The following is a 12,652-nucleotide window of genomic DNA, read 5'->3' on the forward strand; positions in this document are numbered from 1 at the left end:
GGACCACCCTTTCGGGGAGGAGACCAACTGCATGAGCTATACACGCCAGTCCGCCTGCTGCGCACGTCAGACTGCCTGCTATGCACTCGACTTCCAGGGTGCGAGCTTAAAAGGCAAGGAGAGAACGGAAGTTGGGACTTTTTCCTGCTCTGCTGGTCTCCTGACTGTGCTGCACAGGCTGATGCTGACGAGAGTTCGACTGGGCCGGCTCGTGGTTAGCAGCAGCACGCGCTTGACATGGTCTCTCTCTCTCCTCAAAGGTGGCCTTTGGCTTTTGGTGAGTTTTATATGGAATATAGACTAAGCTTAGACTTAAGATGATTTGTATTGTATTTCTACTTTCCTATCCTTCTAATCAACATCACCTTGTGACTACCATACAATAAAAGCTCTAACTAGAAAACCAGAAGCTTTTTCCATTTACTAGTCTGGGAGATAAATTAAGCGAAAGGTTAAAGAGGGGAGATTTATGATCTAATATCCAATTTTAAATCTCACACCATAAAACTTACCCCTAGAAAATTTCCTTCACCCCTTTTCAAATGTGGCAGATTGATTTTATTCAACTTCCACCCTTTTCCAGTTATAAGTTTGTATTATGGTTTGCAAGTTCTCCTCACAAGTGTTTTACTTATGATCACTGCCTTCTCCAATATCTACTCTCTTGTATCAGTCCCCCCTCCCCCTTCTATTATCCCCTTCCCTTTTTTAACTTTCTTATAGGTTAGTATAGATTTCTATATCCAACTGAATATGTATGTTATTCCCTCTTTGAACCTACTTTGATGAGAGTAAGGTTTAATCTTTGCCCATCACCCCACCCCGCCTTCTTCTCCTTCATCATGATAGTTCTTTCATACCTCTTTTTTATGGGACAATTTATCCCATTCAATTTCCCTCTTCCTTCTTCCATGTAATTTGTTTCTTTCCCCTTGATTTTATTTTTTTCTGGTGTTGTCCCATCAATGTCACCTTACAGCCACACCTTCTGTCTACATATACTCCTTATAATTCTTCTTATGATAAAGTTTTTAAGACTTGCAAATATTATTGCCCCTTCAATGACACCTTATAACCACATCCTCCATTCACATATACTCCTTCTAATAGCTCTTATAATAAAGTTGTTAAGACTTACAAATATTATCTTGTTTTGTTACTTTTTGCCTTTTCATGTTTCCCTTGAGTCTTGTATTTGGAGGTTACATTTTTTTTTATTTAAATCTGGCCTTTTAATCAGAAATGCTTGAAAGTTCCTCTATTTCAGTAAATATCCGTTTTCCCCCTGAAAGACTATATTCAATTTTGCTGGGTAGGTGACTCTTAGTTGTAAACCTAACTCCCTTGCCTTCTGGTATATTATATTATAAGCTCTGCAGTTCTTTAATGTGTAAGCTGCCAAATCCTGTGTAATTCCTACTACATCTCCATGACACTTGATTAACTTCTTTTTGGCTGCTTGCAATACTTTTTTCTTGATCTGTGAATTTTGAAATTTGGCAATGATGTTCCTGGGAGTTTTCATTTTGGGTCTCTTTCAGGTAGTGATCAGTGTATTCTCTGAATTTCTATTTTGCCCTCTGGTTCTAATATATCAGGATAGTTTTCTTTGATAATTTCTTGAAACATATTGTCCAGGCTTTTTTTTTTGATCATGGCTTTCAGGTAGTCTAATAATTCTCCCATTATTTCTCCTGGATCTATTTTCTAGGTCAGTTGTTTTTCCAATGAAAAATTTAACATTTCCATCTATTTTTTCAACTTTTTAATTTTTTTTATTCTATCTTGATATCTCATAGTGTCATTAGTTTCCATTTGTTCAATTCTAATCTTTAAAGAATTATTTTCTTTAGTGACCTTTTGTACTTCATTTTCCATTTGGCTAAATCTGTTTTTAGGGAGTTATTTTCCTCAGTAAATTTTTTAAACCTTTTTCATAATTTTCTTGATTTACTTTTATTTCCTTCCCCAATTTTTCTTCTACTTCTCTAATTTCATTTATTTATTTATTTATTTTGAATTTTCCCCAAGTTACATGTAAAAAGAAATTTTAACATTGATTTTTAAAACTTTTTATTCCCAATTCTTCCTCCCTACCGTCCCACTCCCCTTAAGAACACAAGTAATTCAATATGTTATATATGTGAAGTCATGCAAAACATTTCCACATTAGTCAGGTTGTGATAAAAAACTGACAAAACTTTAGAAAGAGGAACTAACAAAAATATATATACTTCAATCTGTATTCAGATGCCATCAGTTCTTTCTCTGTAGATGGACTGAATTTTTCATAAGTCCTTCTGATAGCTTGCTGCTCATAATTTTTTACAGCACAATAGTGTTCCATTCTAATCTGATCCCACAGTTTGTTCAGCCATTCCCCAATTGATGGACATCACAGCAATTTTGAATCCAACTTTTTCAAATCTTTTTAAGGATGCCAACCTAGTAATGGTATTACTAGGTCAAAGAGTATGCTTGGTTTTATAGGCCTTTGGCCATAGTTCCAAATTGCTATACAGAATGTTTGAATCATTTTACAACTTTACCAAGAGTGTATTAATGTCTCATTTCCCCCATATCCCCCACAACATTTATCATTTTTCTCTACTGTCCTATTACTTAATTCAATAGGTATGAGGCAGTACCCGAGAATTGTTTTGACTTGCATCATTCTAAAAAATAATGAGCTAGGGCATTTTTCTTCATATGACTATAGATAGCTTTATTTCTTCTGAAAACTCTTTATGTCTTTTGATCATTTATCAATTGGGGAATGACTCTTATTTTAACAACTTTGACTTTGTTCTCTATGTGTTTGAGAAATGAAGCCTTTGTCAGACAAACTTACTTCATTTTTTTCACAGTTACTATTGCTGAGTTTCCCTCCATCCTACTCCCTCCCCATGTCATTTATTCTGTTCTCTATCTCCTTTCACCCTTTCCCTCCTCAAAGGTGTTTTTATAGCCTAGGAAGTTAAACTGTTAAAAATAGCTAAAATTATCCTAGTTAAAATTTAAATGGCACATGAAAGAGTATGTAAAAATATTAATTTAATTCTAAACATATATAGAAGATTCAACAGGTTGGAGTGGGTTATTAAAGAGAATAAGATATATTACCTTTAAAGTAAATAATAAAAGGAGAGCAAGGAAATAGAGGAAGTAAAATTGACAAATAAAAGAAAAAATTAATGCAGAAATCATCATAATCCTACACATTAAAAGTAAAAAAAAACTTATAGATGATATGTTCATCTATTTTCAACCACATGAGGGAAGATAATTTATGTAAAATTATCTGAACTTTATGTATCTTCTAGTACCTAGAATACTGACATTAATTTGACAAAGATGATGATTGTGCTATATGTCACCACATTGATGGACATGATCACAAATTTAGGGATAGTTGCTAAAATATGCTTGCTAAGAATTTTTGAGAAATTTCTGATAGCACATACATCTATTCAAGAGATATCAAAGAATGATTTGGGATTAGGGAAGAATGAAAAAGAGTAAAAGAAGGAAAAAAGAGAAGGGGATTTTAAGAATGACTTAAACATTTTATTTTTAATATTTGCAAAATATTTTCTTTCTGGTGACTTCATGAAATAGGTAGAACAAGTTTTAAACATTGGTATGGGACCTGTGATTTCACTAGTGTAGGAAATTCCTAGATAACAAAACTCCCTCGCCTAGTTTTTGTCACCACCATAAGTGTAATGTAGAGTCCAGAGAAGGTGCTTAGAGCACTGAACAATTAAGTGATTTGTCCAGGGTCACACAGCTAGTGTATTTCAGAAATGGAACTTGAACTCAAATCCTCTGTCTTAAGGATCAGTATTCTAGTCATTAAGGTACTCTGTCTCTCCATTTTATTAAGCCTATTTTACGGATGAAGGGACTGAAACTCTGAGAAGTTAAGTAACGCCCATGATCATCCAGAGGTGGAATCTAGAGCTGGAATTTGAACCCATGTCTTTTCATTACAATTCCAGTCCCCTATCACTTGAAAGCTTCTTCCTATCAGCTCTTAGCACTTTGCCTAGCTCATAGTAGGTAATTCAGAAATGTTTATTGATTGATTATTGATTGACTGACATCCAAATGAGAAAGTAAGTGAATGAAAAAAGTAAGAGAAAATACCAAACTCCAGAGGAGGAACAAGTTTAAAGGGACCAAAAAAAGAAAAGAAATAGAGAATCAATTTCTAAAGTATTTAAAGGGGCGTTGCAATAGGCAAGTGGCAATTACTGTTCCCATAGAAACAGATCTTAGAACAGCAATTATATCTATTGGAAACACAATGTTTAAAGATAGTATCATGTAATGTGATAGTGTGTTGAATATATTGGTATCATTGTAAAGGTTAAAGCCCTCATAACCTAACAATATGACAGCTGAATTAAATAATGCTATGTACTAGAAAACAAGTGTTGTACAATTGCAAATGGCAAATTTGTTAATACAAAAACATACATGTGGTTGAGTGCTCTGCATCAGAGGGAAGGGCTTGTCTAACTAGTTTCAATGTTTTATTGTATTTTAACATTAATTACCTTTATTCCTTTATGCATGCTCTCTTTTTCCTTTCTTTTTTCTCCTTTCTCTTCCACGTCTTCTCCCCCATGGTATATATGGACCCTTTCAGATGAATATATGCTTAAATCAAATTTTAATTTAATCAGATTTTTGGTAAAATCAATTTTATCATTCAACCATTTCCTAAGCACTTATCAGAAGGCAAAATACAGCAGTGTACAACTAAAATCCCTATTACTGGTAAAGACTGAAACTGGTGGATGGATTGTTTTAGCTCCCGAGTACTTAACAACAGTAGAATTGAAGCTTATTAGTTACCGACAGTAAGGCTGTCACTACAATGATGTTCTCCTGGCAGCAATGAAGGTCCATAGGCGGCTTTGTGAGGAATGAACTTGATCAGTTTGGTAACAGAGGAGGTCAACATTTTTTGCCCACCAGCCTAGGCAGTTCAAGCCTTTATACATCTCTTGGTGAAATAGGGAGATCTAAATTCAAAAATAAAACAATACCTGCTAGAAATAGTGAATTGTACTGATTATTTCAGCTCCTTTCAGTGATTCCTAGTCCATTCCCATATGGAAAATCTTTTTCCAATATGGTTGTCTTATTACAAGTGGCATACTAACTTTATTGACCTCCTTATTGAAGCAGAATATCAATGTGGGGCTATTCAGATTTTTTTTCTTTTGATAGCTATACATTTCAGAGTATTAGATAATTGTTTCTGTACATGTGAGGATTTTTTTATCACTTCCTGATATTGTTATGAATAAACAAATTAGGAAACTCAGGGCCAGAGAAAATAATAACTTGCCTGAGGTCACATATCTACTTAATAGAAATGATAAAGAATTGATTAATTCTTGTTTCTGATGTATAGCAACAAGAGGAAAACTATAGCATAGCATAGAAGAATATGACCCTTTTAACTTAAATACATCAGATATCATATGCATAGTCAGCCTGATATCAATATTAGTCAGAAGAACTTAAAGTCATTATCATTAGACTACTATCCATAAACATGAGCAAATATTAGCACTTTAATTATTGAAATGACAATTGTCAGAGGTCAGTGTAAACCTCATAGTTCTCAAAATATATTCTACTTTATCTAGGTCTCTCTAGCCAATTAGTCTTAGGAAGCTAACTAAAACTAGAGCTTGAACTTAGTCTTTAATGTATAAAGCTTATCTCTTTTTTTTTTCTCCCTCTGGAAGAATTCTAGAATGGGTTATTTAAGAGTTATTTAGTAAACATCGAGAAAATGAAATTCTCATCACAAATAGTAATCATGATTTCATGAGAAACAGGTCACAATATATCTCATACTATTCTTGTGAAATAGGTGGCAAGAGGTGGTGTACACTATTGTAGAATTGTATGCAGTGAGTTACAAGGAAACACAGAGGTCATCTAGTCTAATATCATATTTTTAAGGATGAGAAAACTCAGACCTTGAGTGGTTTAATGAAGTGACTTGTCCAAGGTGACACCAATTTTAAGTGGAAAAGGTATAATTTCAAGTCAAGTCTTCTGCCTCCAAAGCAAATCCTCCAAAAGGAACCCAGTGGATTCCAAATTGGTCGAAGTGAGAGAGACTAAAGCTGAAAGTTACTGCAGGAACTATTAATCACTTTTCATATATGAAATCCTAGCGTTATAAGTTCCTGTAGTAACTTTCTCAGAAGATGACAGTGTAGATCAGTGATTCTATCAAATTTCATATTGTCAATTCTCAATTTTATGATTCCCAGAACTATGTATTCAGCTTTAGTCTCTCTCCTAAAATAGTCTCTTAGTATGAACTTGCTATTGAACATTTTCTATTATATGTGCCAGAGACACATTAAATTTAAGATGTCTAAAGTACAACTCATAGTATTTTCCCCCAAATTAACTCTGTTTCTTAACTTCTCTTTTTTCTATTGATAACATTAATACTCTTCTGGTCACCTGGTTTCACAATCCTAGAATCATCTTAAATCCTTAACCTTTCCCCGCACCCAATATAGATTTAGTTCTCAAGCTTTATTGATTCTATTTCTACAACATGTTTTATATCTGCCTTCTTCCCCACTCACAGGGCCACCACTCTACTCTGTCATCTAATCACCTCTCATCTGAACTGCTGCAATAGATTCCTGATTGACTACAGATACTCACTTCTCTCCCTTCTCCAATCCACTTCCCATACCACTGTGATATTCCTAAAGTACAGGCCTCACCATCTTCAAAAATCATCGGGGCAGCTAGGTGGCACAGTGGATAGACCACCAGCCTTGGATTCAGGAGTTCAAATCCGGCCTCAGATAATTGATACTTACTAGCTGTATGACCCTGGCCAAGTCACTTAACCCCAATTGCCTCACACACACACAAAAATCATCAGTATCTCCTTATTGCCATTAGTATCAATATAAGCTATTCTATTTGACATTTATAGTATTTCCTAAAGCAAATCCAATGATATTTTTTAGGGTTATTATTTATTATCTAATTTAGAAACTATGTTCCAGTCAAACTGACCTTATTTATGTTCTTTAAATCTTATATTCCACCTAATCTTTCTATGCTCTATGCTTCGGTACAGGTTGTTGGAATGGACTCCCTTATCATCTCCTTCTCTAGTAATACTTAGTTTTCTTCAAAGTTCATGTCATGTGCCACTTCTTATTTATGACTTTCCATAGGGGACCCCCTACTTATTAATGTCCCTCTTTAATATTTACTTTATAAATATTCAGTGACTATATGTGTTTATGTATATAGAATTTAATCCCAGTAGAAGGTAAGATGCTTCAAATCAGGAGCTATTTATTTTTATAATTGCATTCCCAGGGCCAAGGAGACTATCTGGAATCTTGTGTGGTCCTAACCTTTGATTTCATTATTATGGGAAATGTCTGGCAAAGTAAACTACCATCCACCAAGGCAAATGAACAAAAGTCCTGAAACTTTTAATTTTGAAAGAGGTCCTTGGAACATTGAGTTGCTTAAGTGACTTGCACATGATTATAGTCAGAATGCATCATAACAGCACTTGATCCCAGGTTTAACCAGCTCTGGGAACAATTTGCTATCTACTATGTCATGTTGCCTTGTTTCCCATGTAATTACCTCTTGAATTATACAACCATTCAAATTGGCTTTCTTGCTCTTCCTTGCATCATTAGATTTCCTGTCTCTGTGCCTTTACACAGGCTGTCCTAAATGTCTAGAATGTACATCTTCCTTACCTTTTTGTGTTAGAATCCCTTATTTCCTTTAAATTTTGCCTTAGGTGTCTGACATGTAAACACTTAACAAATGATTAAGTCATACTATATGTAATATCCTTAGAAGATATTAAAGTGCCAGCAGGTGTAATTATTATTAATAATACTTTAATTTGGTTATTATAAAACAAAATTTATTCTAAAACATAGTCACAATATGGAGGGAACAAGGCTAGATAACAACTCATTGGAAAGAAGATATAAGCCCCGTGGGCAGCTAGGTGGTGCAGTGGATAAAGCACTGGCCCTGGATTCAGGAGCACCTGAGTTCAAATCCAGTCTCTGCCACTTACTAGCTGTGTGACCCTGGGCAAGTTCCTTAACCCTCATTGCCGCCCTCCCCCCAAAAGATATAAGCCTTTTATTGCATTGTAAACTTACTACCAAGAAGTATTTATTCTTTGCCTTTCTAGTATCTGGCACTATCCTACATATTAGACATTTTAGAATTAAAAAAATGGGGCTAGCTGCGACCCTCACCAACCTCCCCCTCCCTGCCAACCAGCTCACCTCAAGTCCCCGCCCTGCGGCCGGCAGGTCCCCAGGACTTCCTCCAGTCTGGGTCTGAATGCTGATCCTTCTCCTCAATCCCCTCCTCCTCCTCCTCCTCCCGAGGCTGTAGTAGCAGCTGGAGCAAGAGCTGTGGCAGCAATAGCAGTTGCAGGAGCAGCAGCCCCAGGAATTGGTGAAGCTGGCATGCTGGAGAAATTAGAGTTAGAAGAGGAAGAGGCAATGTGATGTTCTAGAGAGAGAATATAGATCTCTAAGACCCAGAAGTATTTGGTTCAAATCCTGACATACTCTGGCTATGTGACTCAAGCAATAGAAGAATCCAAAAGTGATATTTACATGAGATTCATGAAGTCACACAAGTGTTATGACATTGTTCCAACCAGTTCAAAGCTTGTTGACTTTGACACTACGTTAAAAGTTAAAAAGGCCTTTTTTGCCTTGGTAGCAAATGGTGTTGGAGCAGCACCACTGTAGGAGAGTAAGAAACAGAGTTTTGTAAGAATGCTAACAATTACAGATTTCATAAATATACTGCATAGATATTATAAATCTTCAATGGGACAGATTTACGAATTAGAAGAACATAAGATTGAAACATGAAGGGAACTTTATTTACAAGAAACATTCAAACCTTTAGTGAATATATCCCCAGATACAAGGCTCTTCTATGCTGTAAACTCATTGATCAAAAATAAAATCCACAGATTGGCAGTTATCGACCCTGTCAGTGGGAATGCATTTTATAAATTTACCCACAAAATAATACTCAAGTTTCTTCAGCTATTTGCGTCTAAGATGCCAAAGGCTGCCTTCATGAAACAGAACCTAGATAAACTTTGAATAGCAACATACCATGGCCTTTCCTTTATACAACCAGACATCCCTATCATTAAAGCCTTGAATATATTTGTAGAAAGACGGATATCACCTTTGCCTGTTTTGGATGAGTCACGAAAAGTTGTAGATATTTATTTCAAATTTGATGTAATAAATGTTGCTGCTAAGAAAACATGTAATAACAGATATCACAGTGATGCAAACCCTTCAGCACCATTCCCAATATTTTGAAGGTGTAAAGTGCAACAAGCTGGAAACACTGGAGACCATCATGGATAGGATAGTAAAAGCTGAGTTACCTTGGCTGGTGGTAGTAAATGAAGCAGATAGCATTGTGCATATCATCTCACTGTCAGACATTCTACAAGCCCTAGTACTCATACCAGCAGGTGTCAAACAAAAGGAAAATGAAGCAGAATGACCATGATGAATAAAGAAGCCTTCAGTGAACATAGGAGAACATGAACAAAGTTTCTAGGTCGTTTTTGCCTCATGAACACAGACTGCAATAGAAGAGAGTAATGGTTATGAGAATGTCAATCATGATAGAGTGATGGATAATGAATCTTATTTTCCCCAGTGATGTCTAAACTAAGCATGACAAAGAACTTGATAGGTTTAAAGATTGTCATATAAAAACATATATTTCCAGACCTTTTCTGAAAAATTTAATATGCTATCATCCTTTAAATTGTACTATGATAATTCTATCACTTTTTGCAACTGAAAGAGCTCATTGATAGCTAAATAACAGGTAAGTGTGACATAACTTAAGTGTATGGCATATTCCTAACCTAGTGCCTTATGTCAGAATACAGCAATATGTCATCACTGTTGGAGAAAGTATTTGTGTGAAGAGAAAACTGTGTTTGAATGTGAAAGTCTTTGCACCTATTACCAAATCAGTTTAACTTTTCATTAGATTTGTCATTAAAGCTGAACTTTGAATATAAATGGATTTACTTTAAAGTTTAATGAATTTTGCATTTAAATGTTGCATTCTGGACTGAGATGTAAAACAAGGCTGCTTTTAAAAGCAGCTTTATTTATTTTTACTTTCATGGCAATTTCTTACACATCTTTTGGTGGATAGTTATAATTTCACCATATCTATTAAAAACAGTTGATTGTTATACAAAAAAAGAACAAAAATGCATCTTTTTCTCCTTTTAAAAATCTTACATCCTTAAATATGTCAATAGAATGACATGGAAGACAGAATAAATAAGTAGATTTGATATTCAGAATGAGGCACGATATTTTTTTTCACTCTCCCCTGTCCTGTTCAGTCTTATCTGCTGTGCTATGTTCATTTCTGGATGTCAAATTTAAGAAAGGACACTAATAAACTTGATGATGATCAATCATTAAAATGTAAGCTCCTTGAAAATAGGGACTATCTTTTTGCCTCTTTTTTCCTTAGTGTTTAGAACAGTGCCTGATATATGGTAGGCTGTTAATAAATGCTTACAGATGAGTGAATGACTGAAAACTGAGATTAAAAAAGTGGTGAGTCAATAGAAACCATACTATAGAAAGATTTTTGTTGTTGTTTTTTATCCTCTGATCTTGAAGTGGACCAAGACATTGGGGGTATGTCATGAGGTTTAGTGACCTGGTTTTAAGTGAGGAGGGCTATACAAAGTCGTCACCCTCACTTGCTCCTCCATAGCCATTTGGGTTCAGTGACAGATAAGATGGCTCCAGTTTTTTGAGTCAATCATGGTTAAGTAATTTGTCCAGGATCACACAGCTAGAAAGTGTCAAGTTCCTGAGGCTGAATTTGAACTCACATCTTCCTGACTCCAGGCCAGTGCAGTATCCAATTCACCACCTAGTGGTCAGTGGATAGAACCCTGGCCCTGAAATTGGAATGACATGAGTTCAAATCTCATCTCAGACACTTGACAATTTTCGGTATGAAATAGAAAGGACTATTTTTTTTTTGAAGGCTTGAGTAGATTTAGAGAGGAAATAAGGTCAAGAGAAAAGTATTTTCAGGTTCAAGAGTCATTCAGGTTTTCCTTGGATTTTGGTTGTTTTTGCTAAGAACTAGGAAAAAGTGGTTTGAAGTTCCAAACAAATGTATTATAACATGATTAAAGGAACCAGTTAATAAAGATAAAATCTTCCCCAAAGTGAAATGGTCTGCTTAAGAAGTTAATATATTTTCCCTGCACTTAAGGACTTTGAGTGGTGATTGGGTGAAAATTTGCCTAATATTGACATAGGAGGTCTTCTTGTTCAAATAAGAAAGAGGCATCCTTCCAATTCAGATTTTGTGATTCATATTTCTCTTTGGGTCAAAATAGCTGGGACACTATGGCTTATTGTGCTAAACTATTAGTCTTTCCTCACATCTTTGTAAATATCCTTGAGTTTAGCTCATCATTATATGAAAGTGAGAAAGTGACACTTTATAAAATATTTCATTGCTGGTTTTCTATTAAAGTTATTCTATTTTATAAATACAAAATTTGGTTACCTAAAGTCAATATGTCTTCTAAACATATAACCATCTAATTGATTTAACTGTGGTTGAGCTTTTGATCATTTCAAAATCAGTTTTAAGGGACAGGTAAAATATTATCACTTTCTATACTTAGAATGTCTTGATGAGTATACTATTCTCAATTGCTGAAAACAACTTATAAAAATGCAATAACTGGAGATGTTCAGAAGCACAACCTATTATTCTAATATGCCTTACATTTATGTGATTTTGAGTGAAGCATTTTTCTTCTCCCATTAAATCTTTGTACTTTTTAAAATTTTGCATTTCTAAATTTTAAGTCTGGTTTGAAAACTATATACCAAATATGCCCACATATATATGGCATAAAATCATAGAAAAGGATAATAGAAATTGTAAAAATATTTTTTTGCCCCAGACCCCTGCCTTCAATTTGATTTTGTACCTTCCCAAACTTTTTTGAACTTCCTTCTCAGACAATAGACATATAGTCTTTCATCAAGTTCACACGTAAAATTTTGCCAAATTGACAAGATAAATGAGAACTTTTTATCTATTGATACTGTATCCTAAAACTCATAGCTGAGCAGCATCAAAGAGAAATTGTGTTGTGTTTGTGACTCTTAGAACTAATATCCCCCCAAAAAACTTCAATACCATTTTTAAGTGTGACAAAGCAGAAAATGATTAAAAAACAAACAAACAAAAAATCCATTATAAATGAATTCATGAAGTCTGGGACTCTATGCAAGCCCTGAATAAAGAGGTTGGGGTAGATGGAAGGAAGAAGGTAGCTTGATCCCACATGCTACTGAGAATCTTACTTCATATTTCATTGAAAAAAAAAGTCATTCACCAAGAGCTTCCTCTTCTCACATATGACTCCATTCAGATCCCCAGATATCTTCTGCCACTGTCAAGACAAACCACTCTTCAAACACAAGTGAACCTATTTCATCTTATCCTATCCAAAATTGTACCCATATAACCTTGAGGTGAACCA

The 12,652-nt window shown here is 34.9% G+C and overlaps 1 pseudogene; it reads left to right on the plus strand.

Moving 5' to 3' along the window:
• Positions 1–8,456: 8,456 nt before the first annotated feature.
• Positions 8,457–9,597, plus strand: LOC122735899 (annotated as a pseudogene).
• Positions 9,598–12,652: the final 3,055 nt, after the last annotated feature.

Source organism: Dromiciops gliroides, chromosome 1 (genome assembly GCF_019393635.1).
Source record: "Dromiciops gliroides isolate mDroGli1 chromosome 1, mDroGli1.pri, whole genome shotgun sequence".
NCBI lineage: Eukaryota > Metazoa > Chordata > Mammalia > Microbiotheria > Microbiotheriidae > Dromiciops > Dromiciops gliroides.